This window comes from Littorina saxatilis, linkage group LG16, assembly GCF_037325665.1.
Source record: "Littorina saxatilis isolate snail1 linkage group LG16, US_GU_Lsax_2.0, whole genome shotgun sequence".
Classification (NCBI taxonomy): Eukaryota; Metazoa; Mollusca; class Gastropoda; order Littorinimorpha; family Littorinidae; genus Littorina; species Littorina saxatilis.
In genome coordinates, this window is record NC_090260.1 from 3,092,563 (window position 1) to 3,113,874 (window position 21,312).

The 21,312-nt window shown below is 45.4% G+C and overlaps 1 long non-coding RNA gene across 1 annotated transcript; it reads right to left on the reverse strand.

Moving 5' to 3' along the window:
* Positions 1-1,765: 1,765 nt before the first annotated feature.
* On the reverse strand, positions 1,766-20,669 carry LOC138951547 (uncharacterized). Its single transcript, XR_011451162.1, has 3 exons — positions 20,307-20,669; positions 18,785-18,883; positions 1,766-3,834 (listed from the first exon to the last, which is right to left on the reverse strand). It is a non-coding gene; the product is annotated as an uncharacterized lncRNA (long non-coding RNA).
* Positions 20,670-21,312: the final 643 nt, after the last annotated feature.

The following is a 21,312-nucleotide window of genomic DNA, read 5'->3' on the forward strand; positions in this document are numbered from 1 at the left end:
TCTATCCCTGTCTTGCTTGTTGATGTTGCCACCCCAACACACGGAGCCAAAGTACAACACACTATTGCACGTTGAAGTGTAAAACATCTGAAGGATTTCTTGTCTGATGTTAAAAGACCTGAGTTTTCTCAAAAAGTACAGGCGAGAGTGGAGTTTCTTCACAAGGGCATCAGAGTTTGGTTTCCATGTCAACTTATTGTCTATAATCACCCCCAAATACTTATACTGCTCTACCTTCTCTACGACCTCCCCCTTGATCACTATCTCCCTGTGTACATGTTCCCCCCTCCTGTTGTCCATTATCATTTCCTTTGTCTTCCCCACATTAAGCTCTAAATAGTTGTTTTCACACCACCCCACAAACCTATCTACCTCCTGCCTGTAGTCAGAGTCGTCGTCAACAGTCAGCAGTCCGGTCAGTCCAGTGTCGTCAGCAAACTTGGTTATGGGGCAGGAGTCACTAGAACTTCTGAAATCTGCTGTGTAGAGAGAAAAAAGAAAAGGTGAGAGTACTGTGCCTTGTGGTGCCCCTGTGTTTGTGCAGATTGTGTCTGAAACTGATTGCCCCCCCACCCTAACATACTGTGGCCTGTTTGTCAGGTAGTCCATAACCCAGAGGATGGTGGCTGCTGGGACATTCATGCTAAAAAGCTTCTCCGCCATTAAATGAGGCTGTATAGTATTAAAAGCGCTGGAAAAATCAAAGAACATCAAGCGAATATAAGAGCCAGGCTTTTCTAAATGAGAGTAGATCTTGTTTAAAACATTCAACACAGCATCATCAACACTCCTGTTTTTCCTGTATGCAAACTGACATGGATCAATAAAATCTTTCACACAATCACTCAATTTGAACAAAACAACTCTCTCAAAGACTTTCATACAAACAGAAGTAAGTGCCACAGGTCTCAGGTCATTCATGGTTATCACAGTCTTTTTCTTTGGCACAGGAACAATGCATGAAGTTTTCCATAGGGCCGGTACCCTGCTAGCACCAAGCGACATGTTAAAAATGACTGAAAAAATATAACTAAGTTGCTCTGCACATAGTTTTAAAACTTTGGGCATCATCCCATCTGGTCCCCCCGCCTTGCTAGCATTAACATTCTTCAGCCCCCTCTCCACCTCTTCTTCCGTCACCACTATTGGGGAATCTCCTTCCGTAAGCCCACTATCACTGGTCAACCTGTCCCGCATTGCCTTCCTTTCCCCGCTGAAGTCATGTTTATCGAAGCGTGCATAGAACTGGTTGAGATCATGTGCATCTGACTGCGTAGCGTTGCTTTTTTCCTTACTCCCACCCTTCTTCCCCTTGTAGCCACTCATGACATTCAACCCCTCCCATGCCTTCTTCATGTTGTTCCCCGTGAAATTTCCCTCTACCTTCCTCTTAAACTCTTCCTTCCCCCTCCTTATCGAACTCTGGACCTCCCTCTGAACCTCCCTCATGTTACAATTCCCTTCTCTAAAAGCTTTCTTCTTCTTATTCAGCACATCTTTGATATCTTTCGTGACCCAGGGCTTTGTATTGCTGTACACCTTCACTGTTTTCTTCGGCACAACATTGTCCACACAAAAAGACACATAATCGGTTACGCATTCTGTCAGTTCATCAACATCACGGGACGAGTCCACAAATACTGTCCAGTCAGTGCAATCGAGGCACCCTCTAAGGGTTTCCATTGAATCGCCCGACCAATCAAAAACAGTCCTAGTGATGGGCGATTCCCGCTGCACACGTGGTCGGTAACGTGGGACAAGTGTCCATTCATCAGAGGGGCCTCACATTGCATGGTAACAGTAACCATAACCATACACACACACATTTATGTGAAAACAGCACCTTGAAGTAAAAACAGTGGATTCCCCTTTTGAAAAATTGAAGGGGGGGGGGGGGGGGGTCACAAAATGGGGGTTAATTTACAGAACAAGTCAGAAGATACGAAAAAAAATTCTGAGATGACACGGGATTGTGAAGAAGTCCAAATCAGGTGCTCTTAAAAAAGGGGCGGTTCCAATGCAGTGGCCTTTTAAGAGGAAGCTGAGACACAATGTCCAATACAGTGGAACCCCCCTAAGACACCCCTCTTAAAATGAAGCAAGTAAAAAATGGGGGTAATTTTACACAGGATATGAACAGAAAGTCTGAGAAAACAAGGTCTTGGGAGGTCTTAAAAAGGGAGTTCTACTGTACCATGACTTGTAGTAGTACAGTTACCACTCCGTGTAAGTATTATCACAGAATACCATGACATTGTGCAATCTCCACCACCCCAGTGTTCAATTAAAGTCACATTTCTCCTTGTGAAAACATCTCACAATCTCAGTCAAATCTAGCACGCTGTATTTGGTAAGAACATACCTTGAATTTGTCACAGGCCAACATTCAAAATGCTGACTGCTTGTGCTTGCTAAAGGCAAAAGTCGCTTTTACAAAACTAAAGCTTTGCCATGTCTGAAAGTGAGACGGTGAGCCAAACATTTTTTATAAGAAATGTGCCTTTAAAATGATGGTTCATTCTTGAAAAGTCATAAAAAAGTCAAATATGGGAATCATTACACAAGAATCACACTCATTTGATCTTTTTCTAAAGACTCTTCCACACATGATACATTGCAGTGTTTTAGTGATGTGTAGTTCCTAGGCCTTGGTCTGTCTTCTATCACGTACACATACAGTGGAACACCCCTTTTAAGACTCCCTCCCTTTTAATAATCTGTTTTCTGACTTTCTGTTCATAACTTCTGTAAAGTTACCCCCAGTTTAAGACTCCCTCCTTCTAAGACCTCATTTTTTCCATTTTTGGGAGATATTACAAGGTGGGTTCAACTCACTTTTGAATCCACGTCTAACTGACCTTTTCTTTTCTGTGTCTGGGAACAACCTGAATTTGAATGGGTTGGGTCTACCAGAATAATGAATGATTTGCCAGCACTGAAAATAATATTTTGATTAAATTTTGAAGGACGTTGGCAACTGACAAACCGCGAACTGGTGAATTATCTCCCCTAGACAGTGCCTGGTAAATTGCACACCACCTTTAGCCCTGGATCATGATCACAGGCAATGTTGAATACATTTTGAGAGGAGTTGCCAACTGAAAAACCGCTAAGTTAAGAATTACCTCCCCTTGGCAGTGCCCAAGGACGCATCACCTTAACTTACAAAATAAGGTGAACCGATTTAAGTGATTCAAACTTCTAATTTTTGACAACAGAATGACAATACAGATATTGATTTTAAAACATGATACATATAGTGGAGAAAGGAAAGAAGATCATGTTATCCATGGGGTGATTTGTCCATGATCCAAGCCTTCACACCCAGAAGTCTCTCTGATGTGTCTCTTGTTCTGTGGATTACCAGCTCCACATGCAGGGAAGAATATGAAAGATTACACCGAATAGCCTTGAATTTCCTCACCGTTTTCCTCACGCACAGTGTTAGGGTCAATGATAGCACAACACTTCATGCAGCATACCACAGTCCTCTCTAAATGATTTAGAAATGTCACCAATTTTGTTTGAGAGTACACTATCCGACATGTTTGGAAACCAGAGAATGGCGATGTCCACAAGGATGGAGCCTCAGCTCCAGGAGAAAATGAAGACATTTCTGTAGCAGCTGCTGTTGTTACCACTTCAGTTGTGTTGTCAGTCCAGGATTATACCCAGCTACTTGTAGTTGTACTTCTGAACCACGCAGGCTTGCCTGGCACTGATAAGCAGCGGGTCATGAGGGGTGGGTGGGGGTGTCGAGTGTCCTGCAATTTATTCCACCGCTGCTCTGTGCTTGCTGTCATCACTCGCCACCATGTCGTCATATCCTCAGATCTGTAACCAATAGCAGACATGCATATATATAGCTGATAAAATTGTTTTCAAGTTCTTCTTCTTTAATCTTGAAACTGAGTTTTGTCAGGCTTCTAGCCATTCAAACTGTTCAGCATGGGAAACCCTGAAAATGTGCAAAACGCGCCAACTGACTTAGTTTGATGGTCAGACACCACCGACTGTTCAGTATGGGAGACCCTACCAGGCACCCTGCACATTAGCTGACTTAGCTTGATGGATTATGGAAGCACGCAAGCCACCCCACCACAACACGGTATCAGTTTCTGGGGGCAGTTACTTACCTCACATAAGTGACATGACTTTATTGTTCAAATTTATTGTCATAGTACAATTACACCACTTGACAATACCTGGAGACAACTTGACTATGATATTCAATTAATCAATTTTAAAAACAAAGCAAACACCTTAAACTTATGCGAATTTGACAGTTATAATACTCACTAGCCTAAAATTACAATTACTAAACAGACCACTGATGAAGCAACAACATGAAGCAAAATGTATCAACATATTTTATTTCCAAATCACACACTCAGCATACAGCAAAGCTAATTCGACGCTCCTTATGTGTCCTGTGGGATCTGTACAGTTAGTCACTTGCAAGGACATGAACATTCATTTGAGTGTTATGATGAAAATACATCAAGCACAATGAACTATAAGCTCATCCAGGCATGTTGTGTGTTACTACTGTTACACCCCACAAACATCTGCAATACACTGATAAAGTTAGTGTACATTAAAGGAGACACGAAGCATAAAGTCAAGTAAACATGATGATCCTCCAGATTCAGGGAGACCGTTGAACAACTGGAAGATGATATCAAGCACTGACCTGTGGAGAAAACTTGATTATGACATCCATTCAATCAATAAATAAACAGCAAACTACAACCAGAAAAGGATATAGCACTAAATTAAATTAAAAGCAAAAACAACGAGTCAAATGTGTTCTGCTACTAATTCTTTATTTCAATTGCATTAATTTAAAATAAAACATGACAAATCTTATGCTCCTGTACATAACTTCAGATTTAGCGCCAATTAAAACACCAGACACAGAATCTAATAAACGCATCCACACATAGTTGTATCGCTGTCATGGCTTGCATATCAAATTCTGCAACAAACAGAATATTAAGTGTGTCAATCTCTCAAAAATTCCATTTACACTGAAATTGACACCCAGCAGGGTTTGTGGTCCGAGTACCAGGATTCAAGTACACCTCCTAGTATTGCAGACTCAGGGAGATTGGTGAAGATCAGATCCAATACTGAGCCATAGTCTGTTGTGGGTTCAGTAATGAACTGACGCAGACTGAATTCCTGACACAGCTGTTCGAGTGGTTTTGACAGTCTGTCAGAGGCATCACTGTTGAAGTCTCCTCCCATCACAACATAGGGTTGACTTGCTAATACCCTGTGAAGAATGGTCTCAAGTTCAGTACGCAGTGCGCTGGTTTTCACACCCGGAGGACAGTACACTCCCACTACACTCAGCCCTGCAATTCTGCTGCTGGCGTCAAGCACTGTAACTTCTATGCTGTGATTGCAACTTCGGCTTGTAGCTGTGTTGGAGGTAGACAGCAGACTGTCATCACGGATGTACACTATTGTGCCAGCATGTGGACGGTGAGTCTTGGTTGGGGCAGGGTTTCTGTCAAGAACTTTGAATTCAGGGAGACTGTAGTGCTGTGGTTCATCTTGTTCGTGTTCCCAGCTTTCAAATATGACCAACATTTCAGCTCGTAACAGATTTCTTTCAAGACGGAGATCTTCCATGTGCTTGTGAAGAGAGCGACTGTTGTGAAAACCTATCAGAAATCCAATGCTGGCAATCTGCTGTAGGTCGCTCACACACCACTCAATGGGCTTCTTCCGCAATCGTTCCATCTCGGTCTTGACATCAGGTGACACTCTGATTTTGTTTGGTTCAAAATCAAGAAGATGGAGGCCGCCCAGAGTTTTGGCTCTGCTGAGTGCCACATACACTAGATGGTGTTGTACCATACCCTGGAAAGACACCGCAACTTGCTCAAGAGTTGAACCCTGTGACTTGTGTACTGTGATTGCAGAGCAAGCTGTCAACGGAAACTGTTTACAAAGCACTGCAACATTTTCTCGTTTTCCAACACGAAACTGTTTGACGGCATGAAAGATGGGAGTCCATGTGGAGCTGATGGCCGGTGTGTAGAGTTGTTTATTTTGGTGGCGGGTCTTTTCACCAACACTCTCTTCATCAAACTCTATCCAGACAACGGACACATGTTCTGGCTTCTCACTGCCTTTGTGTCCAACCTGTCGTAAGGTGCCAGAAGCTCCATTCGTCAGACCATCACTGATGTCAACATTGTGCACCAACATGAATCTACCGCCCACTTTGAGAGTCAAGTGTGATGTAAGACTCTGCGTTTGCTGCACTGTCATATCACGAGCTTTGTGAAGTATCTCGGTTTTCAGTGCAACGCTGATGTCGCCCATCACACTGTCCTTGGCTTCCAGCAGAATCTCCGTAGACTGGAGAAGGGCAAGACTTCTGGTGTTTTGCTCAGTGACCAGACGACGGCTGGTGAACAGGTGAAGCATGTTGTCCGGGATACTGGATTTGACAACACGGGACTTGATGAGGCTTGCATCTTTTTGGTGTGGCTTCCCTCCCTGATCCTGTTTAGAGCTTCAGCAAAGGTTTTGTCATCTTTCTGCCGCATCACCTGGGTCAACTCAAACATCTGGAACAGCTCCTGCCAGACAATTGGTGCTAGTGCTTCATATGGTCCACGACTTGGCTGAAATACCCAGCGATCCATGACTGGTCTCAGCTGGAATAGATCACCAACAGCAAGGACACTGACACCACCAAAGGGCTTGCTGCAACCCATCACTTGTTGCAGACGCTGACTGACAAAACCCAACATGTTGGCACCAACCATGGAAATTTCATCAATGATCACCAATCGCAATTCTGCTAGAGTTGACCGAAGTGTGTTCAAGCGACTGGCGTCAAGTTTCACGTAATCACTAAGACTCTGGTTTGCAGGGAGGCAGAAGGCTGTGTGTAGTGTCACACCTCTGATGTTATAGGCAGCCTTGCCTGTTGGAGCGGCAAGAAGTACCCGAAGGCAATCCGGAATGTCTCCAGGGCGACTGCTTAGGTAACGGACAAGAGCATGGTAAATAGCCAGAACACAACGACTCTTTCCCACACCTGCACCTCCAGAGAGAAAACAGTAGAAGGGTTCGCATGCAGATAGACTGCCACTACACTTTGTCTTCATCCAGTGCAGTATGTGATAGAAGAACGTTTGCTGACTGCAATTCAGTGATCTTACCATTGCATCAAATTCTTCATTTGGTACCCTGTTTACTATACGGTCATGGGTTATGTCAGATGTTGCGTGACAACCCAGGTCAAGACCAATGTCATACTGTCGGTGCTGTTCAGAGTCTGGTTGGAACGCTGCATTGATGGTACTCTCAGTGTTGTATTTCTCGTGGCGGCTCTCCATGTCTTGTGCTTGTGGAGCCACCCCATCCCATGCTTCCTCATCAATGCCATCCTTCTGCACCTGTTCCACAGCCTGGTCCACAGCAGTAGCATTGGTCTCAAACTTGCTGCTGACTTCGAACACTGTTTCTTTCATCTGTTCAAATCTCTCATGGTATGTCCCACACCCACCAATGATATCCTTGTCCTCGTTTCGCCATGGGATATACAACATCAGCTTCTCTCTGTAGTGGTTTTCTGAGTCAGACTCCAGAGAAAAGCAAACACAACGCAGAACTTTTGGTTTTCTCCGGTGGTGCAAGACTTTGTCATCAGGAAGTTTGTACAGGTGACCAGAAGAGGAGTCATTGTTCCAGATGTTGTCGGTTGCATCCTCCTCATATTCACCTTCAGGGAGAAAATCCTGTTCCTTCTTTTTCGTGTTCTTACCTGTTCTGCTGTTTGATCCTGCCTTTCTCATGTCGTACGAAGTAGCAAAGTCTGCAAGACAGATGTTTTCCAACTCCTTTGGTCTTTCAGAGTACCTGTCGATCAGGCTTGTGAGAGTCACATCTGTGTCCTCATCTTTCATTGCTTCAAGCATGGTGGAATTCTTGAGCAGACCAACTCGCTGGCAGGGGGGTGATGTGTTGACAAAAATCACATCCCTTGTGCACCGGGACAAAGGCAGCTGCATCAGGAGGTAGACAGCTTCCTGAGCAGACACTTTGCAGTGGTTCAAAAACTTGTTCGCAATGTGTCTGACTTTTTCTTTGACACTCTGGTTGCCACGTTTTGCCTCATCATCAGCGTGTTTTAGAAGATCGCTCATGCCACGCTGGCTCTTGCTGATGTATGTCACAATGTACATTCCACAGGCATACTCATCCAGGACAAATTGCACATCTGTGTTGGCCATCCACACCTGAGCGAGAATATCATTTCTGCTGTTCATGCGTGTCGCTGATGGTTCGCGTCGCAAAAAGATCTTGGTGCTGTCAAGGTCAGAACAAAGTGCAAGGATGTACTGATTCTCATCAATGCCGACTCGTGCCAGAAATTCTTCAAAAGAAATGTTCTCACCCAGTTTCAACTGGCTAAGTTCTTTTTTGATGGTTCTCAAGTTTTCTGTGATGCCAGAATTCTCCTTTGCTTCAGACTGAGTCAGTGGACGGAGCATCATAGTTTTTGACATGGGAGGGAGAGGAAAACCAAACCTGCACACGTGTTTTCCACCTTTCTTGCATGACTTGGAATGCTTGTGTTCATGCAGGCTCGAAACGTTCTTCAACTCACCCTCTTCATTTCTCTGACATGTCAAGTGTTTATCAAGAAATGCCACCACATCTTCGTCAGAGTCTGTATCAGCCTTTGGTGCATCTTCAACCCAGATCATACAGTGAATGTGAGGGGACCCCCGCTGCTGAAATTCTACTCTGAAAAAGTGGTCCGTCACTTTTCCAAGAGGCTGCAGATCACTCAGGATGACTTTTCTGAACAAGACCTGAACTCTGTAGTCAAAGTGACGAACGCAAGTCACAGGATCTTTTTGTATAAGCTGCGACTTCTCCTGCCAGGTCAGGTTCTCAAGGTCATCATCAGTGGGGTCTACACTGTGCTCCATGCGGTAGAGGACACGGAGAAGATCAAGCCACCTTGTTTCAGCAGCAGAAAATGTAGCAAAGAAAGTTGGTCTACCAAGCTGCCTAATCATAGCAAAGAGATCCTTCTGTTTCGCTTGCCAGTACGGGGGAGAGGATCGCAGTGTTTTGAGGACACGATACCCTTGATCCTGGCGCAGAAGATCTTCAATGGCACCATCTTTCCTCAACTGCCCTGCAGTATGGCCTGTCTTTGCTCCTTTCACTTTCCGAAGTGCTGTTGTGGCTAAATCTCGAATCTGTAGTTTCTTCAACTTGAAAAAGATGTTTGCAATGGAGTGGGCAGCACGCCGGTCAGCACTTCTTAGCTCAGCCTTGCAGATCTTACTGTAGGTGAGGGGCTTCATTCGATCACTGTTATCAACACGTCGTTGGCCGCAAAATATGGTTGGAAAGGATTTCTCCTCACAATCTTTGTCCATGAACAGACCAAGTGGATGTTTGCCTTCACCTGGTGCTATGTTCAGTGCCCCCTGGCCATCAGTTGTAAAGTCGTTGGGGTGGAGAAGGGTGTCACGACAGCCACCTCCCAGTTCTGCCTCTTGACTGGTTTCGACCCATTCTTTGTCTTCATCATCTTCCCCAGTGTCATCTTTGTCATTAGCAGCTATGTTTTCCTCCGGCCACTCCTGAAACAAATCTGCATACTCTTCTGGCAGATTACCATCTTGGTCTTGTTCTGGTTTGTTGTCTTTCACTGTGCCAGAAGCTTGATCAGTTACCAAGTGCTCAGGGCCTTGTGACGGTACATTAGAACATTGCTTCACAGCATCACATTCAGGTTGTTTGCCTTTGTCACATGAGTGAGCATGGTTGGTATTCTCACTTTGGATATGTTACAGTCAAATCGGGAAATCAGGTATTTCACGAGAATGTCTGAAAGTTTAGGCATTCATGGTAAATACCTGGTTTGATCAGGCAATTCCGGAAATGACTGAATTTTTTTAGGCACTATCAGGAAATGACTAAAAACTACTTGTGCAAATTTCCCGTTTTGCCTAACAGTCAGGCAAAACGGGACCTTGTCTGTTTTTACCTCGCCTGCCTTGAGCATGAATTTCTCTTCTAGCACATTGTCTATTCATCGTTTTCCCCATTTCACTGAGTTCGGAGTGATTGCAGTTTGTTTTTTTACGGGTGCAGGTCACTACCGCGAGTGTAACACTATCGCGTGTGTAAGACTACGAGCACGAATTTATTGTGATTTTCTCGTAAAGTTCGGAGTGATTGGAGTTTGTTTTTACATAGCCGGCCTTGAGCACGAATTTATTGTGAGTTTCTCGTATAGCACATTGTCTTTTTTTTCCCCTTTTCGCTGAGTTTGGATTGATTGGAGTTCACTTTCAGTATAATGCTAGTTCCATTGTGACGTTGCTCTCAATGTTGAGGGTAGCAATGGAGGAAACAGAATTGGTAGAAGACCGATTTAATCGGTTAATCTTTCAAAAGTACGCCAAAAATGGAAAACACTTGATGCCAAAGTCCAAATATTTTCAAATACTTGAAGAGATGATGGAAAACGGAAGTCGGAAAACTCCACGTCAGTACAAGCTGTTTTCGAAGTAAGTAGACTCCTCTCTCTCTCTCTCTCGTTCCTCCCTCTCTCTCAAACCTGTCTTTCTGTCTGTCTCTGTCTCTCTCTGTCACTTCTCTCTGTCACTGTTTGTCTCGATGTATGTATCTCTCTCTCTGTGACTCTCTTTCTCTCTCTCTGCGCACATGTCCCATACTTTTGTCCCACACTTCTCTCTAACATACACACACACACACACACACACACACACACACACACACACACGCACACGCACACACGCGCAGACACAGATAATAAAATAGTGATCTCTTGATTTTGAATCAGGTATGAAATTGTATCACTTCTCTCTAACACACACACACACACACACACACACACACACACACACACACACGCACACGCACACGCACACACGCGCAGACACAGATAATAAAATAGTGATCTCTTGATTTTGATTCAGGTATGAAATCCTTCGATGTGGGCACATGGACAAACTGATAAAGAAACGAAAGTCACCTGCTGAAACCCCAATCTACTATGTGACAATTGAAGACACATTCGACGTGATCAGAACAGCTCATCTTGCCACAGGACACGGTGGAAGGGATAGGGTTCTAAAGGAAATTGATCAGAAATTTGCAAATGTGCACAGAGAAAGCGTTGAAATTTTCAAGTCTTTATGCAAGGTGTGTCAAGAAAAGACAAAGCGACAAAGCGACAAAAAACAAAAGGAGTTGTTGTGAGACTCATCCTTTCAAGTGGTTTTTCTTCCAGATGTCAAGTTGACCTGATTGACTTTCAGTCGATGGGCGATGGTCAGTACAAGTGGATAATGGTTTATCAAGACCATCTTACAAAGTTCGTTGTGTTGCGACCACTGACCTCAAAAAGAGCTTGTGAGGTAGCAGTTCAGTTGATGGACATCTTTGCACTACTTGGAGCTCCTGTGATCCTACAATCGGACAATGGTTCCGAATTCACTGCAGCAATTATCACAGAACTGAGAGACTTGTGGCCTGAACTGAAACTTGTCCATGGCAAGCCGAGACACCCTCAGTCCACCGTGCAGACGTCGTGGTTGCTGACGTCCACCGTGCAGACGTCGTGGTTGCTGACGTCCACCGTGCAGACGTCGTGGTTGCTGACGTCCACCGTGCAGGCGCTATGGTTGCTGGCGTCCACCGTGCAGACGTCGTGGTTGCTGACGTCCACCGTGCAGACGTCGTGGTTGCTGACGTCCACCGTGCAGACGTCGTGGTTGCTGACGTCCACCGTGCAGACGTCGTGGTTGCTGACGTCCACCGTGCAGGCGCTATGGTTGCTGGCGTCCACCGTGCAGACGTCGTGGTTGCTGACGTCCACCGTGCAGACGTCGTGGTTGCTGACGTCCACCGTGCAGACGTCGTGGTTGCTGACGTCCACCGTGCAGGCGCTATGGTTGCTGGCGTCCACCGTGCAGACGTCGTGGTTGCTGACGTCCACCGTGCAGACGTCGTGGTTGCTGACGTCCACCGTGCAGACGTCGTGGTTGCTGGCGTCCACCGTGCAGACGTCGTGGTTGCTGACGTCCACCGTGCAGACGTCGTGGTTGCTGGCGTCCACCGTGCAGACGCTATGGTTGCTGACGTCCACCGTGCAGACGTCGTGGTTGCAGACGTCCACCGTGCAGACGCTATGGTTGCTGGCGTCCACCGTGCAGACGTCGTGGTTGCTGACGTCCACCGTGCAGACGTCGTGGTTGCTGACGTCCACCGTGCAGACGTCGTGGTTGCTGACGTCCACCGTGCAGACGTCGTGGTTGCTGACGTCCACCGTGCAGACGCTATGGTTGCTGGCGTCCACCGTGCAGACGTCGTGGTTGCTGACGTCCACCGTGCAGACGCTGTGGTTGCTGACGTCCACCGTGCAGACGCTGTGGTTGCTGACGTCCACCGTGCAGACGTCGTGGTTGCTAACGTCCACCGTGCTGCTGACGTCCACTCAGCTGGCGACGCAAGGTAAGTGACCACTTGTACACGCTTTTGACCTCTCTCTCTTTTATCCCTCTTACTAGCTTTTTTCCTCCCATTCTTTTTCTCTTTTCTTGATCCTTTTTCTCATTCTTTTATTGTTTGTCTTTTTTCTTTCTCTAATAAAAAAAAATCTCTTATTGTTTGACTAGGCCTGAACCCCAGCGTAACACTGCCAACATCCACCCTGGAAATGCAAACCTCAGTATTGAGGAGTTGGTGACTGATGACAGTGTGGCATTGCTTGACAGACAATATAAACAAATTCAGCACCACAGACAAGCTAGCAGGGTATGTCAGCTCCAGCAAGCAGAAAGAATGGTGAAGCGGAGTCGCTTGGATCTCGGTCATGGACAGAGAGGTGATAACGTCGCTATACCCATTCCACTGGTGGATAGAGGCCGTGGAGACCCGCGGAATATCCTGGGGGTGATTCTTGACAGGAGTGAAAATGACAACTACACACTGGTGACCAAGAATGGGATTTTAAAAGGAGCCTACGCCAGAAACGATTTCGAACTGTGTCCACAAAAACTGTTGTATTTGAGTGAAATGAACTGTGTTAAGCACGTAAGTCTTCGCGCGGCCGTCATCCTGGGCTCCCAAAGCGGAGGACAAGGATACGTCAAGTGCAACTGTTCGGGTGCAAAGAAATGCCAGAACAATCGGTGCAAATGCTTCAAAGCAAAACTGAAGTGCAACAGTCGGTGTCACCAATCCTTGACTTGTGGAAACAAATGAACTGTTGACAGAAAGTTCTGTTTTAATGTACATTTTAGTTTTTAGAATTAAACATTAAAATGATAACATCATTATGTTCTTTAATTGAATGCCTTAAAATCAAGAGAGAGAAAGAGATAGGAGAGAGAGAGAGAGAGAGAGAGAATACAGAATAGATTCCACACTGACAGCATTGGCCCGGCACAGGCAGTTGATGGCTGGACAGCAATACCTTCCTGATGGAAAAGAGGCATGAAACCAATTACGACCCCAGCCATTCAAAGTTTTATAGTAGGCTTCTGTGCTGAAATGCTTTCTGACTCTCACCAGAAACACAGATTGTGAGCGGTAGGCATTCTCCGATAATGCCTGGCAGCCTATTTCAGTCAATCACCGATAGTGCCTAAACAATTTCAGTCATTTCCGGATTTGCCTGATCAAACCAGGTATTTACCGTGAATGCCTAAACTTTCAGGCATTCTCGTGAAATACCTGATTTCCCGATTTGACTGTAACAGATACAACTGTCATCATCTGCACTGTTGATTCTGAACTCAACCGACTCTGCTCCCTCCCACTCTGGTTTGAACCAAAAAGGATCAAGCTTAATACCCTCTTCTCTGAACAGGACACTGCTCCCTCCCACTCTGGTTTGAACCAAGAAGGATCGAGCTTAATGCCCTCTTCTCTGAACAGGACACTGCTCCCTCCCACTCTGGTTTGAACCAAGAAGGATCGAGCTTAATGCCCTCTTCCCTGAACAGGACACTGCTCCCTCCCACTCTGGTTTGAACCAAGAAGGATCCAGCTTAATGCCCTCTTCCCTGAACAGGACACTGCTCCCTCCCACTCTGGTTTGAACCAAGAAGGATCGAGCTTAAAGCCCTCTTCCCTGAACAGGACACTGCTCCCTCCCACTCTGGTTTGAACCAAGAAGGATCGAGCTTAATGCCCTCTTCCCTGAACAGGACACTGCTCCCTCCCACTCTGGTTTGAACCAAGAAGGATCGAGCTTAATGCCCTCTTCCCTGAACAGGACACTGCTCCCTCCCACTCTGGTTTGAACCAAGAAGGATCGAGCTTAATGCCCTCTTCCCTGAACAGGACACTGCTCCCTCCCACTCTGGTTTGAACCAAGAAGGATCGAGCTTAATGCCCTCTTCCCTGAACAGGACACTGTTCCCTCCCACTCTGATTTGAACCAAGAAGGATCGAGCTTAATGCCCTCTTCCCTGAACAGGACACTGCTCCCTCCCACTCTGGTTTGAACCAAGAAGGATCGAGCTTAATGCCCTCTTCCCTGAACAGGACACTGCTCCCTCCCACTCTGGTTTGAACCAAGAAGGATCGAGCTTAATGCCCTCTTCCCTGAACAGGACACTGCTCCCTCCCACTCTGGTTTGAACCAAGAAGGATCGAGCTTAATGCCCTCTTCCCTGAACAGGACACTGCTCCCTCCCACTCTGGTTTGAACCAAGAAGGATCGAGCTTAATGCCCTCTTCCCTGAACAGGACACTGTTCCCTCCCACTCTGATTTGAACCAAGAAGGATCGAGCTTAATGCCCTCTTCCCTGAACAGGACACTGTTCCCTCCCACTCTGGTTTGAACCAAGAAGGATCCAGCTTAATACCCTCTTCCCTGAACAGGACACTGCTCCCTCCCACTCTGATTTGAACCAAGAAGGATCCAGCTTAATGCCCTCTTCCCTGAACAGGACACTGTTCCCTCCCACTCTGATTTGAACCAAGAAGGATCGAGCTTAATGCCCTCTTCCCTGAACAGGACACTGTTCCCTCCCACTCTGATTTGAACCAAGAAGGATCGAGCTTAATGCCCTCTTCCCTGAACAGGACACTGCTCCCTCCCACTCTGGTTTGAACCAAGAAGGATCGAGCTTAATACCCTCTTCCCTGAACAGGACACTGCTCCCTCCCACTCTGGTTTGAACCAAGAAGGATCGAGCTTAATGCCCTCTTCCCTGAACAGGACACTGTTCCCTCCCACTCTGATTTGAACCAAGAAGGATCGAGCTTAATGCCCTCTTCCCTGAACAGGACACTGTTCCCTCCCACTCTGATTTGAACCAAGAAGGATCGAGCTTAATGCCCTCTTCCCTGAACAGGACACTGTTCCCAATCAACCACTCCGCAGCAGCAAAGATCTTCCCAGGCCTCACATTTTCAAAGTGGTAGGAGGACTTGTAGGGCAAGCGTCTCTTCAACTTCAAAGCAATTGTCTCTGTCTCTTCAAATCGCCTAGGTAATGAAGTCACCATAGCTGGCACATCCACAGGCACATTTACTACATTTCCTCTAATACCAAACTGATGGTCGCAGCCAGGCTCTCGCATCTGCATGAAGGGAATTCGTGGTGATATACACCGTTCCTCCAGGGTTGTGAGACCTTTGGGTGGAGGTGGAATCGCCGGGAATCCAAGACCATTTCTCACAGCTAAATTGGGGAGCACAGATTTCCTCAAACTGGAGAGACATGTGGAACATATCCACTCAGTGTCTTGGAAGCTTTTCGTTCCTAACAGAACCTGCTCTATAATGGAAGACTTAACACCCTTGTTCTGGAGAGATGCAGCAGAGGGAGCAACACTCACAGAGTGTTTGTAGAAGAGACCATTACACCATGTACATATGAATGAAGGTCCGTGACTAACATTGGACTGAAAGACCTTCTTGATGTCATCGACCGTCAAGCAACCGCTTTTTGTGGTCAGTTTGTCTCTTGCTGCTCGCACCTTAGCTTGATAAGCTTCTCTGTGTGAAGGACAACGCCTTCTCTTCACTTTCCTCAATCTGCCATTCTCCGATTCCTTTCGCCTATAGTTTCTATTCTGTCTTTGTTCTGCTTTCCTTTGCCTGTCTTTTAGGGCCTCTTTCTCTCTGTACTCTTCACTACCTCTCTTTGTTGCCATTCTCTGTCTCGTTCTTCCCGCTTCTTTCTGGCTATACTCTTTAGTGGCTCTTTTTGTTGCCATTCTCTGTCTGGTTCTACCCGCTTCTTTCTGGCTATACTCTTTAGTGGCTCTTTTTGTTGCCATTCTCTGTCTGGTTCTACCTGCTTCTTTCTGACTGTAATCCCTATTGCCTCTCTTTGTTGTCATTCTCTGTCTGGTTCTACCTGCTTCTTTCTGGCTGTACTCTTTAGTGGCTCTCTGTTTGGCTATTCTAAGTCTGTTTCTTTCTGCTTCTTTCTGGCTATACTCTTTAGTGGCTCTCTGTTTGGCTATTCTAAGTCTGTTTCTTTCTGCTTCTTTCTGGCTATACTCTATAGTGGCTCTCTGTTTAGCCATTCTAAGTCGGTTTCTTTCTGCTTCTTGTTCTCTGAACTCTCCACTGCATCTTCTCTTTGCAATTCTTTCTTTGCCTAGGTGTGCTTCCTTGTGCCTATATGCCTGACTAAGTCTCCTCTCACCTTTTCTCTGCCTATTTTCAGCTGACTCTTTCTGCTTGTACTCTTGGTTTTGACGCAGTTTGTGCATTGTATTTCTGCGGTTCACAAGTGTCACGGTTGTATGAGATACGAGTGGCCTCTCAGCACCTTCACACTCTGCTGCTGCAAGCACAGGTAAATTAACTTGTTGATGTTGGCATGACAGCACTGGTCCGTCAGATGGAAGATGGACGTCAGTCACAATTTCATAATGGGTATTGTTGAGGTGGTTGATGTAAATGCACTGTGAACTCACATGGGTCTGTGGAGCAATCAGTCTTGGATCATGTGTGTGCCAGGCACTCTGCCCGACTACATTGCGATAAACACAGATTCTGGTGTTGAGCATGAGGGCTGCACTGTAAATCTCCACTTCTGTTGCCCACGTCCCTGAATTCCGCATGCCCGACCTGGTCAGATAGGATGCGGCTGTCAGCCCTTGTTGTTGCAGGAGAACATGCTCAATTCGATATGTGTGTGCAGACTGTGTCATGAAATGGCAGACTGCAGCTCGAAGTTGGAGATGGTACTCTTCACACCGAGTCACTGCAAAGCTCAGGCAACGGAAAAAACAATTACCATCTCCACCAATCCTTTTAAAATGTTTGGGTGCTCCAGCCGGAAGCACCTGATCTGACGAAGGCAGTGCAAGCTTCAAAGGCAAAGTGAACTGGCGACATTTGTCTAACTGCCACTGGCAGTGTACAGGGTTGAATGTGATACCATGTTGCTCAATAGCTTTAACCTGAATATCCTGTGAATCTGAACAATTGTGTGACTGAAGGCGCTGGAATGATGAAAACACTTTGCCACAAGAAGTACACTTAGAGCATTTATGTTTCAATAGCCTGACACGGCTACTGAACAATTTATGGCAGTCTACACACTGCACAACCGAGTCCATTCTGAGGAGCAAATATTCCAAGTTAAAAAAAAATAAGCAGAAAAATCGGGCAGCACCCCCCGGACTGGAAACTACTTTCAGAACCGAGACAAAATATTTTAAGTACCAAAATCGCACAAAAAAATTGGGCAGCACCCCCGGGCCTGGAAACCACTTTCAGAACAGAGACGGAAAATATTCTAAGTACCAAAATCGCACAAAAAATCGGGCAGCACCCCCGGGCCTGGAAATCACTTTCAGAACAGAGACGAAAAATATTCTAAGTACATGTACCAAAATCGCACAAAAAATCGGGCAGCACCCCCGGGCCTGGAAACAACTTTCACAACAGACAAAAACTATTCCAAGTTCCAAAAACGCAGAAAAAGCGGGCAGCACCCCTGGGCCTGGAAACTACTTTCAGAACAGACAGAAAATATTCTAAGTTCCAAAATCGCACAAAAATCGGGCAGCACTGCCGGGCCTGGAAACTACTTTCAGAACTGAGACAAAAAATATTCTCAGTTCCAAAAACGCAGAAAAATCGGGCAGCACCCCCGGGCCTGGAAATCACTTTCAGAACAGAGACGGAAAATATTCTAAGTACATGTACCAAAATCGCACAAAAAATTGGGCAGCACCCCCGGGCCTGGAAACAACTTTCTAAATTCCAAAAACGCAGAAAAATCGGCTTACAATGCTAGGCCCTAGCCTGGAAACCACTTTCAGAACAGAGACGGAAAATATTCTGAGTACCAAAATCGCACAAAAATCGGGCAGCACCCCCGGGCCTGGAAACTACTTTCAGAACAGAGACGAAAAATATTCTAAGTTCCAAACTAGCACAAAAATCGGCAGGACTCTTTCAGATCCGAGATGAAAAATATTCCTAGTTCCAAAATTGCAGAAAAATTGGGCGGCACCCCTAGGCCTGGAAACTACTTTTAGAACAGAGACTATAAAAATATTTAAGTTATAAAATCGCAGAATAATCGGGCAGGACCCTAAGGCCTTGAAATTACTTTCAGAACAGAGACGAACAATTATTCAAGTTCTAAAATCGCACAAAAACCAGGCAAAACTCTTAGGCCTGTAAACTACTTTCAAAACCTAGACGAAAACATTTTTAATGATGTCTGAAAAGTTAGAATATTAGTATAATAGTAATAGTATAAAGGTAGGTACTCACAAAGATGTTGCTCGTGCAGAAATCCAAAAATATGCTGAAGATCAAACTGTCAGGCTCATGATTGTCCAGGTGGCAGAAATCGAAGAGGATGATGATGCGCTGAAAATAAAAATGTAATTGTACTTTAAACTTGGTCAGGTTTGTCTGAGCGCAGGAGATGACTGTCTTTTTGTCTGAAATCGCATTCTATCTGATGTTCAAAAGAAACAATGGTTAAGCATAAACTGACAATGCAATGATGCACTGAAGTGACGTAAAGCAATATTAAAACATTCAGTTTGCAGTCATGCTAGTTCATTTTCAGAACCACTAGCCAACTAGTGCAAATTGTTTTTGACTTTCAGGGCTGCATAAACTACATTGCCAAGCACTACAAACCGTCCTAACCCAAAAGTATGGAAACAAAGTCTTATCTGACCAATGCATGTACTAACAGTTAATTTATTAACTTGATAATTAAGTAGAAGTGCATTGCCAAGGCACCGCATACCCCCCCCCCCCCCCCCCCCCACGAAGGACAAATCGCCCCTTTCTCTCACACAAATACACAGACACCCCACACACACACACACGCTCAAACCACGTCACACACAAACTCACTCACACACACATCATCCATGCACACAATGTATTATTTATAAGCGGGGGTTCTGCAAATAATCAGTTTCACGTTTGACAATGTGGCCTTTCTTTACAAGAAACGACGCTTCGGATCAATAGTAGGTATCAATAAAATCGATCACACTCAGAACAGACGGAAAATATACCAAAATCGATCACTTTTCTGACTTAAAAACTGGTCAAACGTGAGAAAATATTTTGGAGATACTAACACGACAAATATTACGTGTAAATGCTTTGTTTTGAGGTCGGGCGCGGTCGATTGTGGTTGGGAGCGATCGCCGGGCACGCACGGTCATGCGGTAATTAGTCAGACCGACACAGTTTAGGGGCACACACGCTCAAACCACTTCACACACAAACTCACTCACACACACATCATCCATGCACACAATGTATTATTTATAAGCGGGGGTTCTGCAAATAATCAGTTTCAAGTTTGACAATGTGGCCTTTCTTTACAAGAAACGACGCTTCGGATCAATAGTAGGTATCAATAAAATCAAGTGTAAGTTGTAACACATGTATGTTTAGATGATTTTGACTCAGTCATCATTGTGGATTGACACGTCAATCCGACCTCGAAGTTTCACATGTTAATGTGTAAGTATTAAATAAATAAAGCATAGTTCTATCTGAAACAGCAAAAAAAGTGCAATCTCAACCACATAATCATTGACCCTCACCACCTTATTCTGTTCACCGACTCAGGGCCTAGCATTAGAAAACGAGAGTTCAGCTTACAAACTACAAAGGTAGGGGTCTGTGGCAACACCCCTGGAATTTGAAGAGGTTTTGTGATTTTGCATCTAAAACTAGCCCAAAACTAGTTGTAAATGTAAGTACAGTAACATGTACCAGTAACTCGTCAGTTTTTTTCCCTAAAACTAAAAATGCCTACCTTCTTCAAACAAACAGGGTGCCGAACAAACACAGTATCACTCAATGTCAGCAATGCCACTCCTTGTCTTGAAGTTGTTAAAAACTGTACACACTGGGCATGTCTTTAGCACAAATCATGTCCTTCACTTGCTAGAGCCACAAAACACCCACACAGAGGATGCTCGTGCGATGACAGACCCAGGAAGTGCTTGCTCAAGCAAGCTGTCAAACCGATTGAGAAACGGCGCACAAAGCGAGAGCTGGGGCTGTTTTGGGGTAAGCTTATACAGTTTGGGAATAACAGGTTTTTGCATTTCGTACACCAAATCGAGTTTCGCGTAAGGTTAATACTGGAGATGTCATTTCGTCGTAAACAGTGCACCGAACGGTGCACACAATGCTAGGCCCTGGTTCCCCCGCGAGCAGCTGGCGACTATAGTAGTCTATCGGCACTGTTTCAAGTTTGTGAGCCTTCGAACGGATCACAATATTTTCCTGTCGAGCCGCAATTTTAGAAGGGGAAATTCAGTAAATCTTAACCCTAAGGCAATTCGGCGGCAGGCACGCGCTTGGCGCCCTCAAATGTTCCTACCGTGACGGCTACAGGCCGGGTTTCACCCTTCTGTATCTAGAAAAAAAACACAGGAACTCCACTAAATGCGGAACTCCACTGACACTGAAGTTAACTGAGAATCCTCCCCCCCACCCCCCCCCCCCCAGACACACACACTTTTCAAGTGGTTGACATGCTAACAAATACCGTGTACTCACAAAAATCGAAGAGCGAAACAGAACTCGTCTAGTACTACGCCGCAGCCATACATGATGTAAAAGGCACGCTATCCCACAATTCCAGAAAACCGGGCCGTTTGACTAATCATAAGCTTACTGCGCGACGTAATGATATTTTGTTGTTGTCAGTTCAAAATACACCATAACACCCTTATCGATCACTTTTCTAACTTAAAAACTGGTCAAACGTGAGACAATATTTTGGAGATACTAACACCACAAATATTACGTGT